The sequence below is a fragment of the Podarcis liolepis genome (genome assembly GCF_965112155.1).
Source record: "Podarcis liolepis genome assembly, chromosome: 1".
Taxonomy (NCBI): Eukaryota; Metazoa; Chordata; class Lepidosauria; order Squamata; family Lacertidae; genus Podarcis; species Podarcis liolepis.
The window spans coordinates 125,020,641-125,035,227 of NC_139554.1; positions in this window are offsets into that span (position 1 = coordinate 125,020,641).

Genomic DNA, 14,587 nt, shown 5'->3' on the forward strand with positions numbered 1-14,587 from the left:
CTCCCTCAAAGTGAAGAACTTTTCTGTACACAGAGGATAGCAGACCCTCCAAGTATCCCTATTTTCCAGAGACGTCCCTGATTTAGAGAAGCTGTCCCGGTTTCTGATTTGATCCCAGAATGTCCCCTTTTCCTTAGGACGTCCCCCTTTTCATTGGAGACATGTTAGAGAGTATGGTAAAGGTAAAGGGACCCCTGACCATTAGGTCCAGTCATGAACGACTCTGGGCTTGCGGGGCTCATCTCGCTTTACTGGCCGAGGGAGCCGGCGTACATCTTCCAGGTCATGTGGCCAGCATGACTAAGCCGCTTCTGGTGAACCAGAGCAGCACACAGAAATGCCATTTACCTTCCCGCTGGAGCGGTACCTATTTATCTACTTGCACTTTGACGTGCTTTCGAACTGCTAAGTGGGCAGGAGCAGGGACTGAGCAATGGGAGCTCACCCCATCGGGGGGATTCGAACCGCTGACCTGATCTGCAAGTCCTAGGCTCTGTGGTTCAAGAGAGTATGGTAGGGTGTCCCTATTTTCATGGGAGAAATGCTGGAGGGTATGGAATTATCCGACCCCTGAGCCTTCTGAAGGCAATTCTGTATAAGGAAGGCTTTTTTAAAAAAATGCTTAATGTTTTATTATGTTTTTATATATGTTGGAAGCTGCCCAGAGTGCCTGGGGCAACCCAGTAAGATGTGGGGGTATAAATAGCAAAATTATGGAATGGGATGCCCCTATTTTCATCAGATAAATGTTGGAGGGCATGGGATAGTTCCATCCTGCCTAACAGCAACCCAGGAGGAGACTTGTGCCCTTTAGACCTTTTAAAGCAGAGGTGAGAAACCTCAGGTCCGTAAACTGAATGTGGCCCCCAGCTCTCTCCATCTGGCCTATGGGACATCCCAGTCCATTGCAACCCCAAATACTCACCCCTGCTCTGCATCCTTCTCTAGTGATTTTAAGGCTGTGTGTACACCTTCATTGAAGGCCCATGACGTCCCCAAAATAATCCTGGGAACTGTAGATGACCCCTCACGGAGCCACAATTCCCAGCAAGCTTGGCAAACTACAGCTCCCATGATTCTTTGCGGGGTGGTGGGAGGTCACATGCTTTCAGTGTGGGGCGTGTATGGAGCCTACCTGGCTGGCACGTGACCTTCAATTGCTGGATGCAGGATCGAGAGATGTATGTGTGAGTGTGTGACCCACAAAGTGAAAGATATTCCCCACCCCTGATATACAGTGGGGTGGCTGGCTCTGTGGTCTAAACCACTGAGCCTCTTGCTCTTGCAGATCGGAAGGTCGGCGGTTCGAATCCCTGCCATGGAGTGAGCTCCCATTGCTCTGTCCCAGTTCCTGCCAACCTAGCAGTTCGAAAGCACGCCAGTGCAAGTAGGTAAATAGGTACCACTGCGGCAGGAAGGTAAACGTCATTTCCATGCACGTTGACTTCCATTACGGTGTTCCGTTGTGCCAGAAGCGGTTTAGTCATGCTGGCCACCTCACCTGGAAGTCTGTCTGTGGACAGACACCGGCTTCCTCTGCCTGAAAGTGGAGATGAGTGCCACACCCCATAGTTGAATTTGATTGGACTTAACCGTCCAGGGATCCTTTACCTTTTACCTTCCCTTTTTATGCAGTGTGTCATGAACTGGCAGGATGGCAGAAAGGAGAAAGAGGATCCCAGCAAAAGTTTGCAGGGGATGGGGAAGAAAGTACTCGCAGGGAGACAGAGGTTGGCAAGGATATGGGGGTCAGGGCACAGGACCCAGAGCAGCAGGACCCCTCACCGAAGCCAGAAGGTCCCCTATTCCCACAAATATCACCATCATCATTCTTCTATTCCATTGAACCCCGCTGAAGGGATGAAAAAACTGTGGCTCTGCAGCTGTTCCTCATGAGTAATCAGCATTAAGTAAAGGCAGATACCTGGGTTTTCTCTACCCCCTACCCCTGCCCAAGGGTGCTGTGCAGTGCCACAAATCCAACTCAGTAGTGTAATGTTGGAAAGTGTAGATCACTTCTCCTACCTGGGCAGTTATCTTTGCAAAATCCAAAATCCAGCATCGCCTGAGCTCTGCGAGTGCAGCTTTCTCCTGATTGAACTGCAGAGTGTTTGAGGACTGGGACATTTGCAGGGAAACCAAAATGCTTGTTTACAAAGCTATTGTACTACCAACCTTACTGTATGCTTGTGAAACATGGACCACTTATAAACGCCATCTCCAACTCCTCGAAAGATTCCATCAATGGTGTCTCCGAAAAATGTTACACATCACTTGGGAAGGCAGGTGAACTAATGCCCAGTTCACTGGAACAAGCAAAGATTACCAATGTCGAAGCAATGATTCTTCAACATCAACTTTGTTGGACTGGTCATGTTGTGCGGATGCCTGATTATAATCTTCCAAAGCAACTACTCTATTCCGAACTTCAAAATGGAAAGCGTAATGCTGGTGGTCAGCAAAAGAGGTTTAAAGACTCTCTCAAGGCAAATCTTTAAAAATGTAGTATAAGCACTGACAACTGGGAAACGCTGGAGTTGGAGAACAGCCTTTACCAAAGGTGTCATGGACTCTGAAGACACTCAAACTCAGGACACAAGGGAGAAACATGCTAGGCAACTCCACACCGTGATCAACTCCGGCCTGGAAACCTTTGTCCCCACTGTGGAAGGACGTGTGGATCCAGAATTGGCCTCCACAGTCACAAGCAGACTCAGTGTTAAAACCATGTTTATCGAGGGCACTCTTACTCAGCTACGAGTGATCCCCAAAGAAGAAGAAACAGATTTGTGCATGCAGGCAGTTTGGTGGACCAGATTTTTGCAAAGACTAAAGATGAGTTATGCAGAAAGTCATGCAAAGGCTGAGGGTGGAAGTTGTTACATCGTCTTTGCATGTAAATGAATTAGCTCATGGCCCTCTTAAAAGATCCCCTTGCCTTTCCATATCTGAGGCTGAACTTTTTGATATTCATCTCCTATTTATAGCATAATCCTCCCATCTGGAAAAAGCACCAGCCCACAATATTGCTTTCTTCTTCCTCCACACACAATAACCACCGATATTAAACACTTAATGCTCCTTCATATGTTGCTCGCCACACATTTCAGTAAATTATTGTCAGCCTGGCCTCCGAAGGAAAGACGGAAATTATTGCTGGGAGCAGAAGGTTCTTCAGGGATTTTTTATTTAATATCAGAGCAATTAAGTGGGAACGCATTATTGAGCAGCGGAAAGTACATTTTGTGCAAGCAACACAAGCGCAGTGTTGTAATATAAATGTGTATTGGAATAAATATTGAGCTTCTCTTTTATGAACGCTCAGGATTATTCCAAGTTGTGAAAAACACAATCTGGAGGAAGAGAGTGCATGCACTGAGGTTTAGTGACTATACACAGCAATCCTACTCAGGAGTAAGACCCATTGAGTTCCTTGGCACTTGCTTCCAGGTAAGAGTGTACATTAGCAGGGTGGGGGGGACCTGTGACCTTCTGAAACTTCAACTCCCTCCAGCCCCTGTTACATGTTGGAAATGTCCTTGACAAACTTTGTGGCCTGTTCTCACAAGACCTTAACCTAGGTCAGTCACTTTTCCTTTCTATGGTGGCTAAGCAACTCCTAATGACCGCTCCCCACATCAAATGGGGGGCGCCTTTTGCATGGTCATGTGCAGCCCCCCCCCCGGATCCCAGTGTGACTCCTGGTAATTCGGGCTGGCTTCATCTTCCCCAGGCTGGATACCTGGAGGTCTCCGCCTACCTCAGCCAATCGGCCAGTCACGCCTGGGGAGGCGTTGCCAGGGGATTGGCCAGGTAAGGGGAGGGACTGCCCTGCTCACACAACAGAAGGTGACTCTTATCTGCGAAGTGGCAGTCGGCTCCAGAGAAAAAGAAGAAGAAGAGTTTGGATTTGATATCCCGCTTTATCACTACCCTAAGGAATCTCAAAGTGGCTAACATTCTCCTTTCCCTTCCTCCTCCACAACAAACACTCTGTGAGGTGAGTGAGGCTGAGAGACTTCAAAGAAGTGTGACTTGACCAAGGTCACCCAGCAGCTGGATGTGGAGAAGTGGGGAAGCGAACCTGGTTCACCAGATTACGAGTCTACCGCTCTTAACCACTACACCACACTGGCTCTCCCACCCTCCCCACCTCAGTTAAGTCTTCTTTTGCAGGTTAACCTCTTCTCCACAGGTATGTGGGCGCTGCTACGTCATGGTCACAGGAAAGGAATTTTCCTGCATTGGCAGGTTTTGCCTTTCCCATAGCAAAACGTCACAACTTTGGTGATTTAAGACCTTGGGCAGAATCCTTTAGTCTATCTTCCTAAATGGGGAGGAGGCTTGAAGCGGTGACCCTCGTCCCCCTTGTGGCGGTGATCCCAGGGTTCCCCGTTAAAGGGGGCTTGAGGGGAGGCATTGGCCATATGCCAAGAGGTTGTCATTGCTCTCCCTTCCAATGGTGGCGAAACAGGGGGCGGGCTCTTTGCTTGAACATATGTTCTCCAGAGCCAGCCCAATCCCCACACATTCTGGATAACCCTGATGTCTCCCAGATCCTTGGTTGGGGACTGGGAAGGATAAACGCCCAATGCCTGAGCCAAGGACTCCCTAAATCTGAAAATTAATAAGGTTGTGGCCAATTTTAATCCCATAGCACGTTGTCTTGAGTCATTATTCCGCTCGGGGGTCGCCTGGGGTTGGGGGGACTCCGCCTGTCCATGCAATATGTTCTTAAATAACTATGAATTATGAAAATGGTAGAGCTTGAGATCTGGTTCCAGTCTCAACTCTTGGCATCTCCAAATAGTAGGGCTAGATATGTCCCCTGCCTGAAACCCTGTAGAACCACTGGTGGTCGTTGTAGACAATGCTGAGCTTAGATGGACCTCAGGGTCTGTGTCAGTAGAAAGCTGTTTATTATGTTCCCAAGAAAGTTATTTTCCAGAGTGGGAGGCATGGATTAAAGTTGCAGAGCCAGACGACTGCTCACGAGTGCCTCTCATTCGCAGCAGTAAAGCTTCATAGAATCATAAAGTTGGAAGGGACCATGGGGATCCTCTAGTCTGTTGTTGTTTAGTCGTTTAGTCATGTCCGACTCTTCGTGACCCCATGGACCAGAGCACGCCAGGCACTTCTGTCTTCCACTGCCTCCCGCAGTTTGGTCAAACTCATGCTGGTAGCTTCGAGAACACTATCCAACCATCTCGTCCTCTGCCATCCCCTTCTCCTTGTGCCCTCCATCTTTCTCAACATCAGGGTCTTTTCCAGGGAGTCTTCTCTTCTCATGAGGTGGCCAAATTATTGGAACCTCAGCTTCAGGATCTGTCCTTCCAGTGAGCACTCAGGGCTGATTTCCTTCAGAATGGATCGGTTTGATCTTCTTGCAGTCTGTGGGACTCTCAAGAGTCTCCTCCAGCACCATAATTCAAAAGCATCAATTCTTTGGCGATCAGCCTTCTTTATGGTCCAGCTCTCACTTCCATACATCACTACAGGGAAAACCATAGCTTTAACTATACGGACCTTTGTTGGCAAGGTCATGTGTCTACTTTTTAAGATGCTGTCTAGGTTTGTCATTGCTTTCCCTCCAAGAAGCAGGCGTCTTGTAATTTCGTGGCTGCTGTCACTCTAGTCTAACCCCCTGCAATGCAGGAAATTTTTGCCCAGTGCGGGACTCGAACCAGAACCCTGAGATCAAGAGACTTCTGCTCTCTGGACTGAGCTATCCCACAACTTATCCTGCAGCTGACTAAACTCAGGTGTAAGGAAAGGTGTGCACCCCTAAAACAGGAAAGCACTGCTATGGGTGTTGTCCCCACCCACACGTGCAGAAAAATGCTTGTGAGTGCAGTCCTCCACAGGGATAAATAGCTCCGTCGGTACAGCATGAGTCTCTTAATCTCAAGGTTGCGGGTTTGAGCCCCACGTTGGGCAAAAGATTCCTGCATGCCATAGGGTTGGACTAAATGACCCTGGCACTCCCTTAAAACTCTTATGATTCCATGTAGAAGTTGCATAACATTTGAAGGCTCTTTTCTGAAGTACAGTGGTACCTCGGGTTAAAGACGCTTCAGGTTACAGACTCCGCTAACCCAGAAAAACTACCTCGGTTTAAGAACTTTGCTTCAGGATAAGAACAGAAATCGCGTGGCAGCAGCAGTAGGAGGCCCCATTAGCTAAAGTGGTACCTCAGGTTAAGAACAGTTTCAGGTTAAGAATGGACCCCCGGAACGAATTTTAACCCAAGGTAGCGCTGGCCAATCCAGGCGTGCTACACCTCAGTGCAGAAGCATGTGTTTATTCCAGTCCAATGTGCTCTTGCAAGGTGATATGCAGTGCCTTGTGCTTTGGCAGAATAAGAATAAGAGTAAGAGTAAGGTAAAGGTAAACGGACCCCTGACCGTTAGGTCGTTGCAGACAATTCTGGGGTTGCGGCGCTCATCTCGCTTTATTGGCCGAGGGAGCCGGCGTACAGCTTCCGGGTCATGTGGCCAGCATGACTAAGCCGCTTCTTGCGAACCAGAGCAGCGCACAGAAACACCGTTTACCTCCCCGCTGGAGTGGTACCTATTTATCTACTTGCACTTTGATGTGCTTTCGAACTGCTAGGTTGGCAGGAGCAGGGACCGAGCAACGGGAGCTCACCCTGTCATGGGGATTCGAACCGCTGACCTTCTGATTGGCAAGTCCTAGGCTCTGTGGTTTAACCCACAGCGCCACCCGTGTCCCTAAGAATAAGAGTAATAAATTTATTATTTATACCCCGCCCATCTGGCTGGGTTGCCCCAGCCACTCTGGGCAGCTACCAACACCTATAACAACTTCCCCTCTAGCCTTCTGAGCCAGGGAGCAGGTAGCGCCCTCTGCTGTAGAGGCAGACAGCAGCACAGCATTGCCAGGCCCATGTCCTCTTGCGCAGCCATGCCACAAACCCCCGTGGCGCAGGCCCCAGAGGTTGGCCGCCCGCGCCTCAAGTTTGGAGCCTCTGTGTCCATTATGTGGTAGCAAATTGAGGGCAATGTGCTCCCTTTCAGCCGTGGTAATTCAAAACACATGCAGGGTCCCTTCCCTGCCGCCGTCCACATCAAGTGCATAGGATGCACTGCTTCTGGTTCTGGCTAGCAGGGCGATGTGGCAGTAACTTGAGCTCACAGCTCGGCGCGGTCAGCCTTTTGCTCTAGGGTCCCTCATCCAGATCCGTAAAACGGCAGGCTTCCTAGTTCTCCTATGGCTGTTAAAAACCTTTGAATGTCATTTATATGTGGTGTGCCCAGATGCTCAGTGGGTGTGGACAGATGTTGCTTTGCTGAGTGGGTTTGCAGTGGAGCTCTGCTAATTGACACCAGCAGCACCATGTAATGCGACGTGAAGGTGAGGAATGGTACAGTTTAGCTAACAGCCCTCATTGATGTTTATAGCGGGAAGTTTCCAAGATGGCTGCCCACAACCAAAGCAGATGTATAGCTGAGCTTTCCCTGAGTTCAGTCTCTCTCTCTCTCTCTCTCTCTCTCTCTCTCTCTCTCTCTCTCTCTCTGTATTCTTTTTCAAAACAGGAGGGCTTTCTCCCCCATATTTAACACAGACAACATGACAGTAGGGAACAGAAAGGATATGGTGGGGAAGAAGGCTCGATTCTGCCCTCAGACAGTGGCCAAATCGCATTGTTAGTTTGCTTTGTTATTATCATTGCCATCATCGTCATCATCATCAACATATTTATTGAATTTACCGTATTTTTCGCCCCATAGGACGCACCTAGGTTTTTTTTGGGGGGGGGGAATAAAGAAATATTTTTTAAAATTCCCCCTCAGGTGCGGGGCTGGGGCGGGGGAAGCCCGAGTCCCACCCAGGAAGAATGGCAGATGAAGCTGATGGACTACATGGAATTGGCGGAAATGACTGGCAGAATCCGGGACCAGGGAGAAGAGTCAGTGGAAGAAGATTGGAAAAAAATCAAAGTATATTTACAGAAATATTGCAAAATTAATGAATGTTAGAAGGACGCTGGAATGAAGTTATATGGCTTTAGCAGAAATGTTATAAAGAATTAAGTAAAAATAGATTGTTAATGGGCCAAAGTGGAAAATTTAAGGTTAGATTGTGTTAAGATAAATTATAGAACAAAAATTGAGAAAGATGGAAAGGATTTGCTGAAATAGGTAATTGAACTAGAATACAAAAAAGGGAGGTGTGAGGAGGTCGATGAAACAAGTAAATGAAAGGTAAAGATACGGAAATATTGGATGTGTTTTTAAATGTTTTTGTTTTTCTTGTTGTTTTGCTGTATTGTTTTTTGTTTTTGTTTTTATTTCTGATATATTGTAATGTATTGTTTTGTTTTGTTTAACTTTTTATTGTTTCTTTCTTCTTTTTTCTGTAACTATTAAACCTCTAATAAATATCATTTAAAAAAATAAAAATAAAACTTTATCACTTGCTGAGAATACAGGTACACACATCCCAGACTCCAGTCAGTGAGAGATTTCAGGGGTCGCATCACATACCTTTGGTTAGAATGAAGGTCACCAAAGACTAATGGTGTTTTTCTGTCATGTACACATATCCTGTCCTCTACACATATCTACAAGGCTGAGTATAAGATGGGGAGGGTCCACAGGGTTAACTGATCTTCCTTCCACATTAGGTTAGGGGTGGGGGAAGCCATACCCTTGAATGCTGCACAGGGAGTGAGTCAAGCCCCCACCTCTTTCCAGATCCAGGACTGCCAGCGTCTTTTCTCTTTTATATGCACATGAAAGAGACTTTTAATGCAGATGACACAACCTTGATGGCAGAAAGTGAGAAGGAAGTAAAGAACTTTGTAATGAGGGTGAAAGAGGAGAGAGCAAAATAGGGTCTGAAGCTCAACATCAAAAAAATGAAGATCATGGCCACTGGGCCCATCACCTCCTGGCAAATAGAAGGGGAAGAAATGGAGGCAGTGAGAGGTTTTACTTTCTTGGGCTCCATGATCACTGCAGATGGTGACAGCAGCCACGAAATTAAAAGACGCCTGCTTCTTGGGAGAAAAGCAATGACAAACCTAGACAGCATCTTAAAAAGCAGAGGCATCACCTTGCCAACAAAGGTCCGTATAGTTAAAGCTATGGTTTTCCCAGTAGTGATGTACGGAAGTGAGAGCTGGACCATAAAGAAGGCTGATCGCCGAAGAATTGATGCTTTTGAATTATGGTGCTGGAGGAGACTTTTGAGAGTCCCATGGAGTGCAAAGAAGATCAAACCTCTCCATTCTGAAGGAAATCAGCCCTGAGTGCTCACTGGAAGGATAGATCCTGAAGCTGAGGCTCCAATACTTTCACCACTTCATGAGAAGAGAAGACACCCTGGAAAAGAGCCTGATGTTGGGAAAGATGGAGGGCACAAGGAGAAGGGGACGACAGAGGACGAGATGTTTGGACAGTGTTCTCAAAGCGACCAACATGAGTCTGACCAAACTGCGGGAGGCAGTGGAAGACAAGAGTGCCTGGTGTGCTCTGGTCCAGGAGGTCACGAAGAGTCAGACACGACTAAACTACAACAAAAGTCTCCAAGCACCACCTTGCAAGCATCACCTAGAGCGTGATGCTGATGATGCCAAGGTTGCAGGTTCGATCCCCATATGGGACAGCTGTGTATTCCTGCACTGCAGGGGATTGGACTAGATCAGGCATAGGCAAACTCGACCCTCCAGATATTTTGGGACTACAACTCCCATCATCCCTGACCACTGGTCCTGTTAGCTAGGGATGATGGGAGTTGTAGTCCCCAAACATCTGGAGGGCCGAGTTAGCCTATACCTGGACTAGATGATCCTCAAGGTCCCTTCCAACTCTGCAATTCTTCGATTCTATGGCCTCTAGGTGACGACCTGCCACTGGTGACTCCACTTGAGTGGCTGCTGACTGCTGCCCTGTGACCCAAGTCATGAGCCACTGCTTCGGTCACCGAAATTCAGGGCAGGCAACTGAAACAGGGGCTTGGCTACTCATTCGCGCTGAGTCTCTCCCTGCTTCCGAGCTGTCAGGGACAAGTATCTGTAAACAGATAGATAAATGTGCTCCGAAGCCATTTTGACATAGGATTATTCACTTTTGACATGTTATGAACATTAAAGGAAATTTAGTGTCCATCTGGACAGTTGGCTTTTGCCAAATGCCACAACTACCAGCTGCAAAGTACACAAGCTCGAAGCCATCCAGCTGCCGTGTGCTCAGCCGCTGCCAAGAAGGTGCAATCTGCCAACACACTCGCTCTCTCGGTTAGTACGCAGTCAGCATTAGGAGAGCTGTTGTGTGAAAAGAAATTGGCAAGGCCTCCCGTTCTCAAGTGGGGCTCTTAGCACAACCTCCCTCTCTCCTCCCAACCACTTGCATTCGGAGCCTTTTCAATAAACGCAGCGGTGGGGAGAACTGGGATGGAAGGAAGGAAGGAAGGAAGGAAGGAAGGAAGGAAGGAAGGAAGGAAGGAAGGAAGGAAGGAAGGAATCAGTAAGTATGGGATGGCTTCGTTGTTTGCAACAGTAATGAATGGGTATTTGTCGGGCAGAGCCTTTGAGCCTCTCTGGAAAGATCCCGTTTATATATACTGTCCTTGGTGAGACGGGAGCTGACATTGGGTCAGAATGAGGACGGCAGGCAAATGGTTTGTATGTACATCTGATGGAGTTATTTTGGATTGTGCCTCTTTTTGAAATGTCAGTTGCACAGTGCAGGTGAATGCAGCTTTCCTTCTGTTAAACCAGGAATGGGGGGAGGGCAGTTAAACTACTCCCTAAAAATCCCAAATCCACACCACAGCCTCTAACTAAGGCCAGGACAGTGACTGTTGATACAGGCACAATACCTACACAACAGCAAAGGGGCTCAGAAAAGCAGTCTATAAAATTGTAGTAATAAGCAGATGCCATGTACAGTGGTACCTTGGGTTAAGTACTTAATTCGTTCCAGAGGTCTGTATTTAACCTGAAACTGTTCTTAACCTGAAGCACCACTTTAGCTAATGGGGCCTCCCGCTACCGCCACGCCGCTGGAGCACGATTTCTGTTCTCATCCTGAAGCAAAGTTCTTAACCTGAAGCACTATTTCTGGGTTAGCGGAGTCTGTAACCTGAAGCGTATGTAACCCGAGGTACCACTGTATCGTACTGTTTCCTCTGACAATCCAATAGTCATAGCTCGGGTTACGAACGCTGCGGGTTGCATGTTTTCGGGTTGTGGACTGCACCGAATCTGGAAGTACCGGAACGGGTTACTTCCTGGTTTCGGCGCTCACACATGCGCAGAAGCACAAAATGACGTCATGCGCATGTGCAGAAGCACTGAATCGCATCACACACGTGTGCAGACGCGATGCTTCAGGCTGCGATCGCTGCGGGTTGTGAACGTGCCTCCCGCACAGATCATGTTTGCAACCCGAGGTATGGAAGACTGTAGAAACCTCAAACAATTGCCAAAATTCAACAGTTTGACCAATTTCCTTGGTTCCAACAGCTAATGACTCCTCTGGAAGAGGGGAATCCAGGGCTCCCCCTGCCCCCATGATCCCTGTTATGTACTGAGTTGAATAGGATCCAAACTGCAGCAGTCTGATTGGTCCTAGAACAATAGGATCCAAATTGCAGCAGTCTGATTAGTCCTAGAACAATAGGATTCAGAATGCAGCAGTCTGATTGGTCCTAGAACAATGCAGCAGTATGATTGGTTGGCAGGAACCACCCAATCATGCTCCAGATAGAAGTGAATCCACAACCTGATTGGCTTACAGTAGAATTCCGGAATTAGCCAGTCATGTGCAGCCCATTGTGTAAATAGTGTATATAAAGCAGATACTGTGAGGGGACTTTTATTCATTCCTCCTCACCACTATGAGCTGAAAAAAGAGCATGAAATCACTTTGCGACTCTGAGTATATTTCAATCCCTTAAGCACAAGGTCACATACGCCTTGCCCCTCCAATAGGAGGCAGGAGGCAATCAAGGACAGCACATACCCCAGGTATAAATAATAAATTATTATATTATTATTGTTACCGGGTGACCTTGGGCCCTGTCACTCTCTTTCCTCTTAAGCCGACCTCACAGGGTTGTTGTCAGGATAAAATAAGGGAGAGATCTACAGGGAGAAAGTGCTTACTTACATGGAAGACTTTGAGCAGGAGTGGGGAACTACGGCTCCCATGAGCCTCAGCAAGCAGGGCCAAAGGCTAGGGATGATGGGAGTTATAGTTCAGCAGCATCTGGAGGGTCAAAGTTTCCCCTCAGTTGGCTTGGATAATTTGGAGCTGTGGCTCGGGACCAAAACTAGAGGCTGTTGTATTTTAAACACAGCCAGGACGGTGACCCTGCGCTCTGATCTCTGCCGCCGTGAGAGTGTTTCTTCTTCATAATCCTCGTCGTGAAGAGGATTCCACCCCCTTCCTACCGCATAAATGAACATTATTGTGACAGCCTTCCCTACAGATGGGGAGCGTATAACTAAATAAATAATAATAATAATTATTATTATTATTATCTGGAAGGGAGGCTCTTGCAGCCAGGGACGGAGTGGGGGAATTGCAAAGGGAAATATATCCATTGGGTCCCATGCAGTAGCCGTTCCCCAAGGATCTTCGTCATGGGAATAAATTTTCCTTTTGTACACTTGTTTTATTTTGAGGGCTTTCATCCTTAAAAGTGGAACCAGAGAGGCGGTGGCGGCGGGCTATGAATGGCTGGCCCAAACCCCTGACCTCCTTGAGATGGAAAACGAGCATCTTCGCCTGAGGCCACGCCGGGACGTTTGCCAGGAGAGTTCTGCTCTCAGCCAAGGCCCCGATTAGCACTTCCAGGGGATGCTTCCCATGCTCTGTGACCGGCTGCTTTCAAGGAGGATGTAGAAATGCTGCCACTACATCAGCGAGGCCAAGAACCAGGGAGTACCAAACTTCAGTTGCTTCCAGAGGCTCTGTTTGCATGTCGAGGTCCCCAAGCCACCCCCCCCCCCCAATAATTCACACTTCACACATCAATTTTGGTTTGGGTTTTTGGCACGATTTTGGCCACAACTTTATTTAAATACAGTGGTGCCCCGCAAGACGAATGCCTCGCAAGACGGAAAACCCGCTAAACGAAAGGGTTTTCCGTTTTGGAGGTGCTTCACAAAACGAATTTCCTATGGGCTTGCTTCGCAAGACGACAATGCCTTGCGAGTTCCTGCAGGGTTTTTTTCCTCCCCCCCCCCCGTTTCTAAGCCGCTAAGCCGCTTATCAGCTGATCCGATCAGCAGATAAGCCGCTAAAAGCCACTAAAAGCCGCTAATAGCGCTAATCCGCTAATCCGTCAATGGGATTGCTTCGCAAGACAAAAAAAACGCTAGACGAAGAGAATCACAGAACGGATTCTTTTTCTCTTGCGAGGCACCACTGTACACACCAGTGAGTGGTTGCTTAGGCATTGGTTCCGACTATCTGCCCTTGCCCAGGGACAGAACTGACTTCCGGATTCCAGCGGAAGCCAGTGAGGGAAACAAATTTTGGGGAGAAAATGAAGCTGGGCCTCAGTCCCTCACTTCTCACCCTCATGCTCCTGGTGGCCCAAGTCCGATGCCAGGGACAAGGACAAAAAGAATGGCAAGCCCCTGGATTCCTTTAACGGAATTCCCTTTCCGCACCACCATTGGAGGGGTAGGCACTTACCCCTCCACCAACCAATTCGAACCAATGCCTAAACGCCAACCTTACGAGTTGTGACGATTTGCTACGCAGTAGGCAAAACCAAGGGGAAGAAATGGAGGCAGTGAGAGATTTTACTTTCTTGGGCTCCATGATCACTGCAGATGGTGACAGCAGTCACGAAATTAAAAGACGCCTGCTCCTTGGGGGAAAGGCGATGGCAAACCTAGACAGTGTCTTAAAAAGCAGAGACATCACCTTGCCAACAAAGGTCTGTATAGTTAAAGCCATGGTTTTCTCGGTAGTGATGTATGGAAGTGAGAGCTGGACCATAAAGAAGACTGATCGCCGAAGAATTGATACTTTTGAATTATGGTGCTGGAGGAGACTCTTGAGAGTCCCATGGACTGCAAGAAGATCAAACCTATCCATTCTTAAGGAAATCAGCTCTGAGTGCTCACTGGAAGGACAGATCCTGAAGCTGAGGCTCCAATACTTTGGCCACCTCATGAGAAGAGAAGACGCACTGGAAAAGACCTTGATGTTGGGAAAGATGGAGGGCACAAGGAGAAGGGGACGACAGAGGACGAGATGGTTGGACAGTGTTCTCGAAGCTACAAACATGAGTCTGACCAAACTGCGGGAGGCAGTGGAAGACATGCTCTGGTCCAGGGGGTCACGAAGAGTCGGACACGACTAAATGACTAAACAACAACAACAAGGCAAAACAAAATGGCACCAGCCAATCAGCCAAATGGACAAAATTCCTACCAGGCCCCTGCCTTAAAGCAGACGACCCCATGACAGGCATAGCAAGGTCAAGCGAACAACCCCCCCAAAACAGGGAGGGTGGGCGGGTGATCCAGTGCAAGCAGCCAAGAGGATGCCTAAAGTTGGGCGTCCAGTATTTAAAACCTCTGACCCCTCCTTCAAAATTG